General features: G+C 36.0%; 1 protein-coding gene across 4 annotated transcripts in view; it reads left to right on the top strand.

Annotated features, from left to right (window-relative positions):
* The window catches only part of CHM (CHM Rab escort protein), a 244,442-nt gene that overhangs the window by 182,481 nt on the left and 47,183 nt on the right, over positions 1-14,778 (top strand). The window lies entirely within an intron of this gene.

A 14,778-nucleotide genomic window follows, 5' to 3' on the forward strand; every position in this document is an offset into this window, starting at 1 on the left:
TTACGTATTGAGGTGCTCCTATGTTGGGTGCATACATATTTACAGTTGTTATATCTTCTTTTTGGATTGAGCCCTTTATTATTATGTCATGTCCTTCCCTGTCTCTTGTAATAGTCTTTGTTTTAAAGTCTGTTTTGTCTGATATGAATATTGCTACCCCAGCTTTCTTTTGACTTCCATTTGCATGGAATATCTTTTTCCATCCCCTTGCTTTCAGTCTGTATGTGTCCCTAGTTCTGAAGTGTGTCTCTTGTAGACAGCATATATAAGGGTCTTTTTTTTGTATCCATTCGGCCAGTCTGTGTCTTGGTTGGAGCATTTAGTCTATTCACATTTAAGGTACTTATTGATATCTGTGTTCCTATTACCATTTTCTTAATAGTTTTCCTTCTCTTGTTTCCTGCCTAGAGAAATTCCTTTAGCATTTGTTGTAAAGCTGGTTTGGTGGTACTGAATTCTCTTAGTTTTTGCTTGTGTGTACAACTTTTGATTTCTCCTTCAAATCTGAATGAGATCCTTGCTGCATAAGCTTGGTTATAGGTTTTTCCCTTTCATCACTTTACATATATCCTGCCACTCCCTTCTGGCTTGTAGAGTTTCTGCTGAAAGATCAGCTGTTAATCCTATGGGGATTCCCTTGTGTGATTTTTGTTGCTTTTCTCTTGCTGCTTTTAATATTTTTTCTTTGTATTTAATTTTTGATAGTTTGATTAATATGTGTCTTGGTGTGTTTCTCCTTGGCTTTATCCTATATGGGACTCTCTGGGCTTCCTGAACTTGATTGACTATTTCTTTTCCCACGTTAGGGAAGTTTTCAGCTATAATCTCTTTAAATGTTTTCTCAGACCGTTTCTTTTTCTTTTCTTCTTTCGAGACCCGTATAATTCAAATGTTGGTGCGTTTAATGTTGTCCCAGAGGTCCCTGAGACTGTCCTCAATTCTTTTCATTCTTTTATCTTTATTCTGCTCTGCAGCAGTTATTTCCACCATTCTATCTTCCAGGTCACTTATCCATTCTTCTGTCTCAGGTATTCTGCTATTGATTCCTTCTAGAGTATTTTTCATTTCAGTTATTGTGTTGTTCACCACTGTGCGTTTGCTCTTTAGTTCTTCTAGCTCCTTGTTAAACATTTCTTGTATTTTCTCCATCTGTGCCTCCATACTATTTCTGAGATCTTGTATCATCTTTACTATCATTATTCTGAATTCTTCGTAAGTTAGACTGCTTATCTCTTCTTCATTTGGTCTTGTGGGTTTTTACCTTATTCCTTCATCTGCTGCATCTTTCTCTGTCTTATCATTTTGTTTAATTTACTGTGTTTGGGGTCTTCTTTCATCAGATTGTAGGGTCATAGTTCTTAATTCTGTTGTCTGTCCCCAGTGGGGAGGTTTGTCCAGTGGGTTGTGTAGGCTTCTTGGTGGTGGGGACTGGTGCCTGTGTTCTTGTGTGTGGAGCTGGATCTTCTCCTTCTGATGTGCTGGGCCACATCTGGTGGTGTGTTTTGGGGTGTCTGTGAGCTTAGTATGACTATAGGCAGTCTGTCTGCTAATGGGTGGGGTTATGTTCCTGTCCTGCTAGTTGTCTGACATGAGGTATCCAGCACTGCAGCTTGCTGGCTGTTGGGTGGAACTGGATGTTAGTGTTCAGAATGAGACCTCTGGGAGAGCACTCGCTGATTAATATTCAGTGGGAGCAGGAGTTCTCTGGTAGTCCAACGTCCTGGACTCAGCTCTGCTGCCTCAGATGTCCAGATCCAACCCCTTGCCGGGGCACCAAGACCCAGCAAGCTGCATAGCATGGAGGAAAAGGAAGAGGAAGAAGAAAAAATAAAGGAACAGACAAAACCCCAAGACAGGTTGTAAAAGCAAAACTAAACAGGCAAAATCACACAGAGATGTACACCGACACACTCACAAAAGCAGAAGAAAAAGAGGGAAAAAGAAGGGAGAGGACAAAGAAGAGAGCAATGAAACCAATAAACAAACCCATATACGAAAATATATACTAAAGACTAAACTAACAATACATAGAACCCCCGGTATAAGTCAGAAGTGGAAAGCAAACCAGGAAGTCCTCCAATACTTCTAGATAGGTCTCTGCACCTGCTGTGGGCACTGTGTTATCAACTCAGACTCTGATTTGGCCTTAACTCCTGTGTACTTGCCCTCAAAGTCCACAGTTGCCCCCAAAGTCCACAGCCTTAATTGTAGGAACACTCGTCTATTAAGGTAATCCACAGACGCAGAGTCTACCAAGCCGATTGTGGGTATTTAATCTGCTCTTCCTGCATCTGTTTCCCTTTCTCTTCTTTGCTCCCACAGTCGCCAGGGATCAGTTTCAGTTTTGCCCCCGTCTCTGTGTGTGTGCCACTCTCAGGAGTTGGTTCCCCGCCCAGGCAAGGGTGGGGGGGGCAAAAGTGGCTGATTAGGGCTCACTTGCTCATTCAGGCCTGGGGGTGGGGAGGGATATGGCAGTCCAGTTGAATGTGCAGGCAGTGCCTGCAGCAGCAGAGGTCAGTGTGAGCCTGGGGTGTGCCATGTGTTCTCCCAAGGAAGTTGGTCCTGGAATGCAGGACCCTTGGTTGCCTGCACTGGATGCCAGGAGGGTGTGGACAGTGACCTGCCTTGAACACACAAGATCCTTGGTGGCTGTGGCGGCAGGCTCTTTGTTCTGATATAGCAGCTGCGACTCACAGTGGTGCTCACACAGGTGCTGCCCTGCAGCCTGTGAGCACGTGGAGCAGGAAGCTCCTATGGCCTGCTGCCTCTTGAGCACCCCGAAACAAAGGTCCGCTTCTCCATTAGTCCCAGGCTTTTCCACAGACTCCCTCTCAGCTAGCTGTGATACACTAGCTCCCCTAGGTTGTCCTCAGTCCTCTCCCTATGGACTGAGCGCCAAAGCCAAGCCTCCGTGCCCAGCCCCCACCTGCCCCAACTGGCAAGCAGACAAGTGTCTCAGGCTGCGAAGTGTTGGTTGTCACTGATCCTCTGTCTGAGGATCCCTCCGCTCCGCCCTCCATGCACCTGTTGCTGCTCTCTCCTCTGGGAGCTCTGAAGCTTCCCCCGTCCCTGCCAGTGAGGGGGCTTCCTAGTGTGTTGAAGCTTTTTCCCCTTCACAGCTCCTTCCCAAAGGGGCATGTCTCCTTCATGTTCCTTTGTCTCATTTTTTCCCTTTTTTCTTTTGCTCTATCCAGTTATGTGGGGATTTTCTTGCCTTTTTGGAAGTCTGAGGCCCCCTGCCAGCATTTGGTAGGTGTTCTGTAGGAGCTGTTCCACTTGTAGATGTATTCTTGATGTTATTTGTGGGGAGGAAGGTGATCTCCATATCTTGCTCCTCCGCCATCTTCCGGTCATCTCCTTTTTTTCTTTTTTCTTTTGTTTTGTTTTCTGGTCCCCAACTGTTTTGCTTTGTTTTGTTTTCTTTTGTTTTAAATTTTTATTGGAGTATAGTTGATTTACAATGTTGTGTTAATTTCAGGTGTAAGACAAAGTGAATCAATTATACATATATCCATTCTTTTTTAGATTATTTTCACATATGGGCCATTATAGACTATTGAGTAGAGTTCTCTGTAGGTCCTTGTTAGTTATCTATTTTATATATAGTTAACCTTTTTCTTATAATTTAGGGATATTGTGAACATTATTTATTATATTTCATTATCATCCAGCGATGCCCTTAAGGCCTACTGAGGTGTTTAGGTGTATTTGTTCCTATGCTAAATGACCCCGTACTGTCATGCTTTTATCATTTCTTGCATCTACATTTTATATGTCTTCCTCCAGCTCTTTGCATGCAGCTGTCAGGCTGTTCTTTCTGGCAGCTCTTTCCACTGACTGCACTTCCCCCTTATTTGCTACTTGGAATCTGCAGAGGACCAGAAAACAAGATAGCCAAGCTTGTTGAAATTGATGTGATATTAACATAACCAAGTTCTGAGCAAGTAGTCATGTTTATCTATGGGTATTGTAACATCTACGTTGGGTGCTGAAGCTTTTCCTGGGGGGAGGTGACCACACTTCCTGGTTCTTGATTGTGGATAAAATACTTCTGAATAAACGAAATATTACTGTAATTGCAATATAAACAGAGGTCAGTATTGTTTAAGTATATTTGATACACTGATAGCAAATCATTGTTATCCAGTAATGTAGGGCTTTTCTAAGCAACCCTAGGTTAGCCTAGTTATTTTATCTTTTTAAAGTAGTAATGTTACATGTTTTTAATCTTTAAATCAATTTAACTTCCCCTCCTTTCAGGTAATTTGATTCAAGTTTTAAGGTTTTTAAATATTTGAAATTTATTATGTTTTCCAAAGGTGAACAAGGCATATTTTTCACACACATGTGTATCTTTCAGAACATACCTTACATCTTTATTTTCTACTCATCCTTTTTTATATCCTAAATGAATCTAATATGGGATTTATTTTCTTTTAAAATAATTTGTAAATGAGCAAAACATCATCTCTGTAGCCCTACCATTTGATGTTCAGTTTCACACTCTTTACAGTACTTTTTTGTATTCTAAGCAGCTTGAAATCTCTTTTTTTTGGTACATAGCTCATCATTAACAGCTGTTTTATTCTGAGATTTGATGTTACAGGATGTTATTTATCTATGATATGATTATATATTTATGAATATATAATGTGAATATACATATACACATGTATATGTATATACACATATATATATATATATATATAAATGGATGATCAATAATTTTATGTAGGTACTGGTTTATGTAATCTTTTCTGCTTTTATGACCCTTTAAAGAAAATGTTATATACCTTTCATGAAAATGAGTTTAGATAATGATTTAAAACAATCATTGGTGCCTTTTTTCTTTTCTCTTTTGTTAGTATTGTCATGAGGCACGGATTTGATCTTGCAAATAAACCGATTTTTCATAGTGATCTTAAGTTGACATTCAAGGGTTTGGTTTTCGTTTTGTTTTGTTTCCATTAAATTCTGTTGAGAAAGTGCAAACTGACTCCTGAGTTACTCTGAAGTTTTTCATGGTTGGATTCAAAAACCAAATTGTGTGCCACATGTCATCAAACTCAGTTCCTCACTTGGTATCATAAAGAAAATGTGTATCTGACCTTTTCTGTCTTATTGACACAGTCATATATTCTTACTTGGACTATATTACATAAATGACATTTGGCCTTTATGCCTATATGAAAGACAAGTTATGAGCCACATCAATCCCTATGTACATAAATTATTTAGTCCTAGTTAAGCTGCACAACAAAATGCACCTGTTGCCTAGCCCATACATAAAGTTTCTTTAAATGCATTTGGAAGAATTATGCCTACTTGTATAGAGTGAATGACTGCTGTGTGTGTTAATCTCAGAAGCTTGAGGAATAGAGTTCCTAATTTTTTCAGCAAGCATTCATTGAAGTTTTATATTTGCATTTGTAAATGTCATCAGTTTTTGGTTTAAAATCTGTCATCATTGAAAGAATCATGGCTGATGAGTATGAAGTTAGATTCATAAAACTTTAGAACTAGAGGAAGTCTTATAGATGGAACTAATTCCACCCCTGCCATTTAATCATGAGAATGCTGAGGCCAGAGAGATAAACTGACTTGGACAAGTGAATACAAAGAGCAGAAGTAATACTAGACCTGCATAACCATCCTCTTCTTTGTCACCCTGCTATGCACATTAGACTTGTCATTTTTGTCACTTTTTAATGTGTACATTATTGTGCAAATTCTGAGTAGAAATCCCACTTCTCATGTGTTTTAAAACAACACTTTGTAATAAGGCAGTAACATGTGGGAAATGGGTATTCCAAACCCAGCTTTAGAGAACCGAAAGTGTGTTATTGCTAGTTTTGTGTTGAGTGATGTCTGATTTCTGAGTTTCAGATGCTCTTGTTTCAGTGGCACTGATTGTGACTGGCACTCTATTCAGCAAAGTTTTTCAATTATTACCCTTATGCTACCCTCTATGAGTTAAAGCTTATTTTGCAGTTTCTTTTTTTTTTTTTAATTGAAGTAGAGTTGGTTTACAGTGTTGTGTTTCTGGTGTGCAGCAAAATGATTCAGCTGTATATGTATATGTGTGTGTATGCATGTATATGTATATACATATACATATATACATATGCGTTCTTTCTCAGATTCTTTCCCATTATAGGTTATTACAAAATATTGACTATATTGAATATATCTATAACACAGTTCCCTATGATATAGAGTAGGTCCTTGTTGATTATTATATATATAGTAGTGTGTATCTGTTAATTCCAAGCTCCTAATTAATCCCTCCACCCACCTTTCCTCTTTGGTAACTGTAAGTTTGTTTTCCATGTCTGTGAGTCTGTTTCTGTTTTGTAAATAAGTTCACGTATGTCATTTTGTAGATTCCACATGTAAGTGATATCATATGGTATTTGTCTTTCTCTTTCTGGCTTACTTCACTTAGTATGATCATCTCTAGGTCCATCCATGTTGCTGAAATGGCATTATTTCATTCTTTTTCCTTGCTGAGTAATATTCCATTGTGTATGTATACCACATCTTTATCCATTCATCCGTTGTTGGAAACTTAGGTTGCTTCCATGTCTTGACTATTATAAATAGTCCTGCTGTAAACACTGGGGTGCATGTATCTTTACGAATTATAGTTCTGTCTGGATATATGCCCAGTAGTGGGATTGCTGAATCATATGGTAATTCTATTTTAGCTTTTTAAGGATCCTCCATACTGTTCTCCATGGTGGTTGTACCAGTTTATATTCCCACCAGCAGTGTAGGAGGGTTCCCTTTTCTCCACACCCTCTCCAGCATTTATTGTTTATAGACTTTTTGATGATGGCCATTCTGACTGGTGTGAGTTGATACCTTTTTGTAGGTTTGATTTGCATTTCTCTAATGTTTTTTAGGAGTATAGTGGGTTTACAGTGTTGTGTTACATTCTCCTGTACAGCAAAGTGAATCAGTTATACATATACATATATGCACTCCTTTTTAGATTCTTTTCCCATATAGCTCATTACAGAATATTGAGTAGAGTTCCTTGTGCTATAGAGTAGGTCCTTACTAGTTATCTATTTTATATATAGTAGTCTGTATATGTCAATTCCAATTTATCTCTCCCACCCATTCGCCCCTGGTAACCATAGATTGTTCTCTGCATCTGTGATTCTATTTCTCTTTCATAAATAAGTTCATTTGTGCTATTTTTTTTGGATTCCACATATAAGGGATATCATATGATATTTGTCTTTCTCTGTGTGATTTCCTTCGCTCAGGATGACAATTTCTAGGTCCATCCATGTTAGTGCAAATGGCATTATTTCATTCTTGTTTATAGCTGAGTAATATTCCATTGTATGTATGTACCACATCTTTTTTTAAGAACTTTTATTGAGATACAATTGACATACAATAAACTGCATATATTTAAAGTGTAAAATTTGATATTTTTTTCTTATTAGTAACGTGTATATGGCAATCCCAATCTCCCAATTCATCCCACCTCAACCCTCCCCCCGTCCCCCCGCTTTCCCCACTTGGTGTCCATATATTTGTTGTCTACATCTGTGCCTCTATTTCTGCCTTGCAAACCAGTTGATTTGTACCATTTTTCTATATTCCACATGTATGTGTTAATATACAATATTTGTTTTTCTCTTTCTGACTTACTTCACTCTGTATGAGAGTCTCTAGGTCCGTCCATGTCTCTACAAATGTCCCAATTTTGTCCTTTTTATGACTGAGTAATATTCCATTGTATATATGTACCACTTCTTTATCCACTCATCTGTCAGTGGACATTTAGGTTGCTTCCATGTCCTGGCTATTGTAAATAGTGCTGCAATGAACGTTGGGATGCGTGCATCTTTTTGAATTATGGTTTTCTCTGGGAAAATGCCCAGGAATGGGATTGCTGGATCATATGGTAGCTCTAGTTTCAGTTTTGTAAAGAACCTCAGTACTGTTCTTCATAGTGCCTATACCAGATTGCATTCCCACCAACAGTGTAAAAGGGTTCCCTTTTCTCCACACCCTCTCTCGCATTTATTGTTTGTAGATTTTTTGATGATGGCCATTCTGACCAGTGTGAGGTGATACCTCATTGTAGGTTTGATTTGTATTTCTCTAATAATTAACGATGTTGAGTGTCTTTTCATGTGTCTGTTGACCATCTGTATGTCTTCTTTGGAGAAATGTCTGTTTAGGTCCTCCACCCATTTTTTGATTTGGTTGTTTGTTTTTCTGTTATTGAGCTGCATGAGCTGTTTATATATTTTGGAGATCAATCTCTTGTTGGTCACTTCATTGAAAAATATTTTCTTCCATTCTGTAGGTTGCTTTTCGTTCTGTTTATGGTTTCCTTTGCTGTGCAAAAGCTTTTAAATTTCATTAGGTGCCATTTGTTTATTTTTGTTTTTATTTTCATTATTCTAAGAGGTAGATCCAAAAAGTTATTGCTGTGATTTATATCAAAGAGTGTTCTGCCTGTGTTTTCCTCTAAGACTTTTATATTATCCGGCCTTACAATTAGGTATGTAATCAACCTTGAGTTTATTTTTGTGTATAATGTTAGAGAATGTTCTAATTTCATTCTTTTACATGTAGCTGTCCTGTTTTCCCAGCACCACTTATTGAAGAGACTGTCTTTTCTCCATTGTATATTCTTGCCTACTTTGTCATAGATTAATTGACCATAGATGCATGGATTTCTTTCTGGACATTGTATCCTCTTCCATTGATCTATATTTCTTTTTTTGTGCCAGTACCACACTGTTTTGATGATTGTAGCTTGGTAGTATAGTCTGATGTCAGGGAGCCTGCTTCTTCCAGCACCATTTTTCTTTCTCAGGATTGCTTTGGTTATTTGGGGTCTTTTGTGTTAACATGCAAATTTTAAAATTTTGTGTTCTATTTCTGTGAAAAATGCCACTGGTAATTTGATAGGGATTGCAGTGATTCTGTAGATTGCTTTGGGTAGTATAGTCATTTCCACAATATTGATTCTTCCAATCCAAGAACATGGTCTATCTTTCTGTCTGTGTCATCTTTTGTTTCTTTCATCAGTATTGTGTAGTTTTCTGAGTACAGGTCTTTTGCCTCCTTAGGTAGATTTATTCCTAGATATTTTATTCTTTCTGATGTGATGGTAAATGGGATTGTTTCCTTAATTTCTCTTTCTGATCTTTCATTGTTGGTGTACAGAAAGAGATTTCTGTGTATTAATTTTGTATCCTGCTACTTTACCAAATTCTTTGATGAGCTCTCATAGTTTTCTGGTGGCATCTTTAGGATTTTCTATGTATAGTATCATGTCAACTACAAATAGTGACAGTTTTACTTCTTTTCCAATTTGGATTCCTTTTATTTCTTTTTCTTCTCTGACTGCTGTGGCCAGGACATCCAAAACTATGTTGAGTAAAAGTGGGGAGAGTGGACATCCTTGTCTTATTCCTGATCTTAGAGGAACTGCTTTCAGCTTTTCACCATTGAGTATGATGTTAGTTGTGGGTTTGTCATACATGGCCCTTATTATATTGAGGTAGGTTCCCTCTGTGCCTATTTTCTGGAGAGTTTTTATCATAAATGAGTTTTGAATTTTGTCAAAAGCTTTTTCTGTATCTATTGAGATGATAATATGATTTTTTTCTTCAGTTTGTTGATGTGGTGTATCACATTAATTGATTTGCATATATTGAAGAATCCTTGCATACCTGGGATAAATCACATTTGATCATGGTGTATGATCCTTTTAATGTATTGTTGGATTCAGTTTGCTAGTGTTTTGTTGAGGATTCTTGCATCTGTGTTTATCATTGATATTGGTCTGTGATTTTCTTTTTTTGTGGTGTCTTTTCTGGTTTTGGTATCAGAGTGATGGTGGCCTCATAGAATGAGCTTGGGAGTGTTCCTTGCTCTGCAGTTTTTTGGAAGAGTTTGAGAAGAATAGGTGTTAACTCTTCTGTAAATGTTTGATAGAATTTACAAATTGTATCAGTGAAGGATTAGTGAAGCCATCTGATTCTGTACTTTTGTTGGAAGTTTTTAAGCCACAGTTTCAGTTTCAGTACTTGTGATTGGTCTGCTCATATTTCTATTTCTTCCTGGTTCAGTCTTGGAAGATTGTACCTTTCTAAGAATTTGTACGTTTCTTTTAGGTTGTCCATTTTATTGGCATATAGTTGCTTGTAGTAGTCTCTTATGATGCTTTTTATTTCTGTGGTGTCCATTATAACTTCTCCTGTTTCATTTCTAATTTTATTCGAGTCCTCTCTGTCTTTTTTCTTGATGAGTCTGGCTAAAGGTTTATCAATTTTGTTTATCTTCTCAAAAAAACAGCTTTTAGTTTCATTGATCTTTTCTGTTGTTTCCTTTGTTTCTTTTTCATTTATTCCTGCTCTCATGTTTATGATTTGTTTCCTTCTACTAAATTTGGGTTTTTCTTGTTCTTCTTTCTCTAATTGCTTTAGGTGTAAGGTTATACTGTTATTTGAGATTTGTATTGTTTTTTGAGGTAGGATTGTATTGCTATAAACTTCCCTCTTAGAACTGCTTTTTCTGTATCCCATAGGTTTGGGGTCATCATGTTTTTATTGTCCTTTGTTTCTAGGTATTTTTTTTTTATTTCCTCTTTGATTTCTTTGATGATCTATTGGTTGTTTAGTAACATATTGTTTAGTCTCCATGTGTTTGTGTTTTTTACAGTTTTTTTTTTCCTTCAATTTATTTCTAATCTGATCATGTTGTGGTCAGAAAAGATGCTTGATATGATTTCAGTTTTTTTTTTAATTTACTGAGGCTTGATTTGTGGCTCAGTGTGTGATCTGTCCTGGAGAATGTTCCATGTGTACTTGAGAAGCAAATGTTTTCTGCTGCTTTCAGATGGAATGTCCTATAAATATCAACTAAGTCCATCTGTTCTAGTGTGTCATTTAATACCTGTGTTTCCTTATTGATTTTCTGTCTGAATGATCTGTCCTTTGGTTTAAGTGGATTGTTAAAGTCCCCCACTATTACTGTGTTACTGTCAATTTTCCCTTTTATGGCTGTTAGCATTTGGCTTATATACTGAGGCGCTCCTGCATTTCTCTATTAATTAGTGATGTTGAGAATTTTTTTGTGTGCCTGTTGGCCATATGTATGTCTTCTTTGGAGAAATGTCTGTTTAGGTCTGCCCATTTTTTGATTGGGTTGTTTGTTTTTTTAATAGTGAGCTGTGTATTTTTGTATATTTTGGAAATTAAGCCCTTATTGGTCACATCATTTGCAAATATTTTCTCCCATTCTGTAGGTTGTCTCTTTGTTTTGTTTATGATTTCCTTTGCTGTGCAAAATCTTGTAAGTTTGATTAGGATATTTTGCCGTTTCTTTAATGCCAATACAAAGCTAACTATATTGTGAAGAGAGGAATTGTGATAGAGAACAGACTTTGTCATCTTTTAGTACATTAAGCCTTAAGCAGTTGCTAAATTAAGTAAAAGGAGCATGGTTTATAAAAGGTAGAGTCAGGGTTTAAACCATTTTTTGAGTCAGTTATAATCTCACATGATGCCAGTGGGTAATGTTTCCGGTGCTATTGCATCTTCCACAACCTTAGGTATAGTTTTTAATTGGTACTAATGAATGTAATACATTTAGGAAAGCATTTGCCCCATCTGATATAATTTGTGGTCATTTTAGCATTTACTGCATAAGTTAACTTTGTGGAGAGAAGTTTAAGGTCACAGACTAGAAAGGAGCATTTTACACAGAGTTAAAATTTTGTAGAAATATGACAACATGCTCTATAGGTATGGTTTTGAGATTACCTTAACACCTTAAGGTACTGAAATCTTTTTGTTCGTGTACCCCTCAAACACATAATTGACATATACAATTTTTCATCATAAGATTCAAATACTTACCAAGAATGTAGTTTCTAACATTATAAATGTTGGTATATAATGGTAAAACTGTAACATTACCCCTTTAAATGTATTCAATGAAATTTAAGTATCACAGATATTTGATACCCACCATCACCCACTTTGAATAATGAATGGAAATAGATTTTTTTAATTTCCTTAGACAATAAGCATCTCAGTATTAAAAAAATGTCTTCTGGATTCAGTAATTAATCCAATTATTATTTGTGCAAAATTAATCAAACTATCATAAATATATTACAGTTTTGATAAAGGATTATTAAACAGAAAATAAATTTCTTGAAATGCATTGCTTAATAAAATGGTAGGAGGTGAGGTTGAACATCTAATCAGTGACTCCCTTAGAGTTATTTTACCTTGTGAAATGTCCTCTTGTATCTTTATACACATCCCAGTTTGAAGGTTGCTGCCTTAAGTGACTGGCTGCACCTTCTGCAAGAGATTATTACAGTTACACAGCATCATTTAGTGACTAAGAGCAGGCCCTCTAGAGGCAGACCTCGTGGGCTTAAATTCCAGCTATGAGTCCCAGCTCTTCTTACTAATTGCATGACTTTGGAAAATCTGCTTAACTCCACTGTTCCTCTGTTTTCTCATCTGTAAAATGAAGATAACAGTTGGCTGTATATTCCTGACATGGTTAGGATCATGTCTGACACATGCAAGTTTGCTGTACAATAAATTCTAGATAATCTTTTAAATTCTTTTGAGAATTTTATAGATATATCTTAAAGTGTCTGTTCAGCATTTCTCAGGCAGATTTAAATAATTTGAGGATTATCCACTTATACCTTCCTTACTTCTACCCTAGCCAGTCAGATAATTTTCCACACTTCATATAAGAAACTAGTAAAATTCTTCCTATGCATGTGTATGCATACATATATTTGTATACACACGTATGTCTTAAGACTGTGAGTACTTAATGTCTGCTCATGGGAGGGAAGTGAATTGTTTTTAGCCGAAAATATTTGTTAAACACCTGCTGAAAAGTGCAAGTTGTATTTGACAAAGAAGAGGAAAACTGACTCTAAAACTTGCCCTTGCTAAAGATTTATGAGATGTATGAAGATTAATAAATCACTTTTGAAAGTAATTTGAATTAAAAACATAATAGTCACCCTCTGATTTGAAAAGAAGCAATAAATTCAGAGTAACCTATTGAAGGAAGTGACATAGATAACAGGAAAAGCAGGTAATAAGAAGCATGAAGGAAAAATAATTGTTCATACTTTGGATTTGTAAATCAATTAATGTAGCATCTAAGGAGAATCAAGGTACAGACATTAGAATTCAAGTTATGGATGTCTTTAATTTTTTCCTTCTAAGAATTGTAATAAAACTTACTAAGTACAAGATGATAATCTGACTTTATTACTAGAAATTTTTGCTTGCATTCCATGAACTGAACTCTGTTACATTGTTAGGAAACATAAGGATATAGTTACTCTGGTGTATTTCTTTTAAATACCCTGATTTACAGAACTAGTAGTTTACCATTAAGATATTTTTCAAAGTTTACTGTTTTATTTATATTCATGTTCATCTGCTTTTCCCCCGGTACACATTAATTGAATAGAAAAGAACTGGAAAATTGAGAACTTTGACAGGAACGTTGGTATTTTGTGAGACTGTGGGATATGAGAGACAGGACAATTTCTCTCATGTTACTCAGAGATTTCTGCCTGTGTAATTATACACTCTGTTTAATTCAGCATTTATCTAGGGACTTTAAATTCCTTCCCCACCAAAGTTATATGGCATTTAAAAATTTTAAGTTCATTAGGAGTAATTTTGTTGTGAAGGTTATTATACCTTTTGAAATAATTAGTACCATATATCCTTCAATTTTCCAGAACCAATGGGAATCATTGTTATATTCACAAAAAACATTGCTTAAATAAGGTAGATATTTATTAGTCCATACATAAGAAGGGAACTTTCTTAGAATATCACTTTCTTTGGTGCATCTGGAAAATAATACTACATGATTTTATTTTAGCTCACATGGTTATTGAGTCCCTTTATGCTTAGATATATATTTAGAGTAGTTGAATGTGGAATGAATTTTAATAAGGTGAATTCAATTCTCATGTTGTGCTTCCATGATAAATTCTGAACCATCTTCCTGGGGTTTAAAAAAGTCTACTACCCTAAAATAAACTTTTAGAAAAGAAGTATATGTACTTCTCTACTGGTGTTTTAGGAGTAGGAATGTCTCAGTTCTTATACTTTTCTCTAATATGTATACTTTCTGCCATTATTCTGTTCTACTCTAAGCCCTTTCCAAAACCACAAGAATTATTACTATTTAGGGATCCCCTTAGTTCTTCCTTTCAGTATGTAGAACCTTTTGTCTTTCCTTTACCCTTTGTATGTAGGTCTTTAGGAATTCTAAGTGCCTTAGGCTACAGTATTTCACTTCTGTGAAGGACTTTTTTTGTACATGATATTCTCTAACCCAGACATTCTCTGAGGTCTGGACCCCATGAATCTGTAAATGCAAAACAAAGTGATTTGGAAATCCTGAAAATATTACAGACTGTTTTGACTTGTGCCAAATTATGGACTTTTAAGTATATGTATGATTCAAACTAAGCTAACAGTGTTCTCCCAGAAGCTTTCTTAGAGAACCCTATAATGAATAGATGATTTGTTTTTAACTTACCGGCAAAGTTTGTATAAATGTGTTTTTCTGTGTGAAGAATATGAAATGTGTTCTCTATGTAAATAAATAGTCCACTTTTAGTCTTTTTATACAATATTTTGCTTAGCAATCCTTTATTCACCCTCGTTGGGAATGTTATAAGGATAGCTTAAGCTCTTTCTATGAATAAATGGTTTCCTAAGCTTTTTT

Source organism: Hippopotamus amphibius, chromosome X (genome assembly GCF_030028045.1).
Source record: "Hippopotamus amphibius kiboko isolate mHipAmp2 chromosome X, mHipAmp2.hap2, whole genome shotgun sequence".
Classification (NCBI taxonomy): domain Eukaryota; kingdom Metazoa; phylum Chordata; class Mammalia; order Artiodactyla; family Hippopotamidae; genus Hippopotamus; species Hippopotamus amphibius.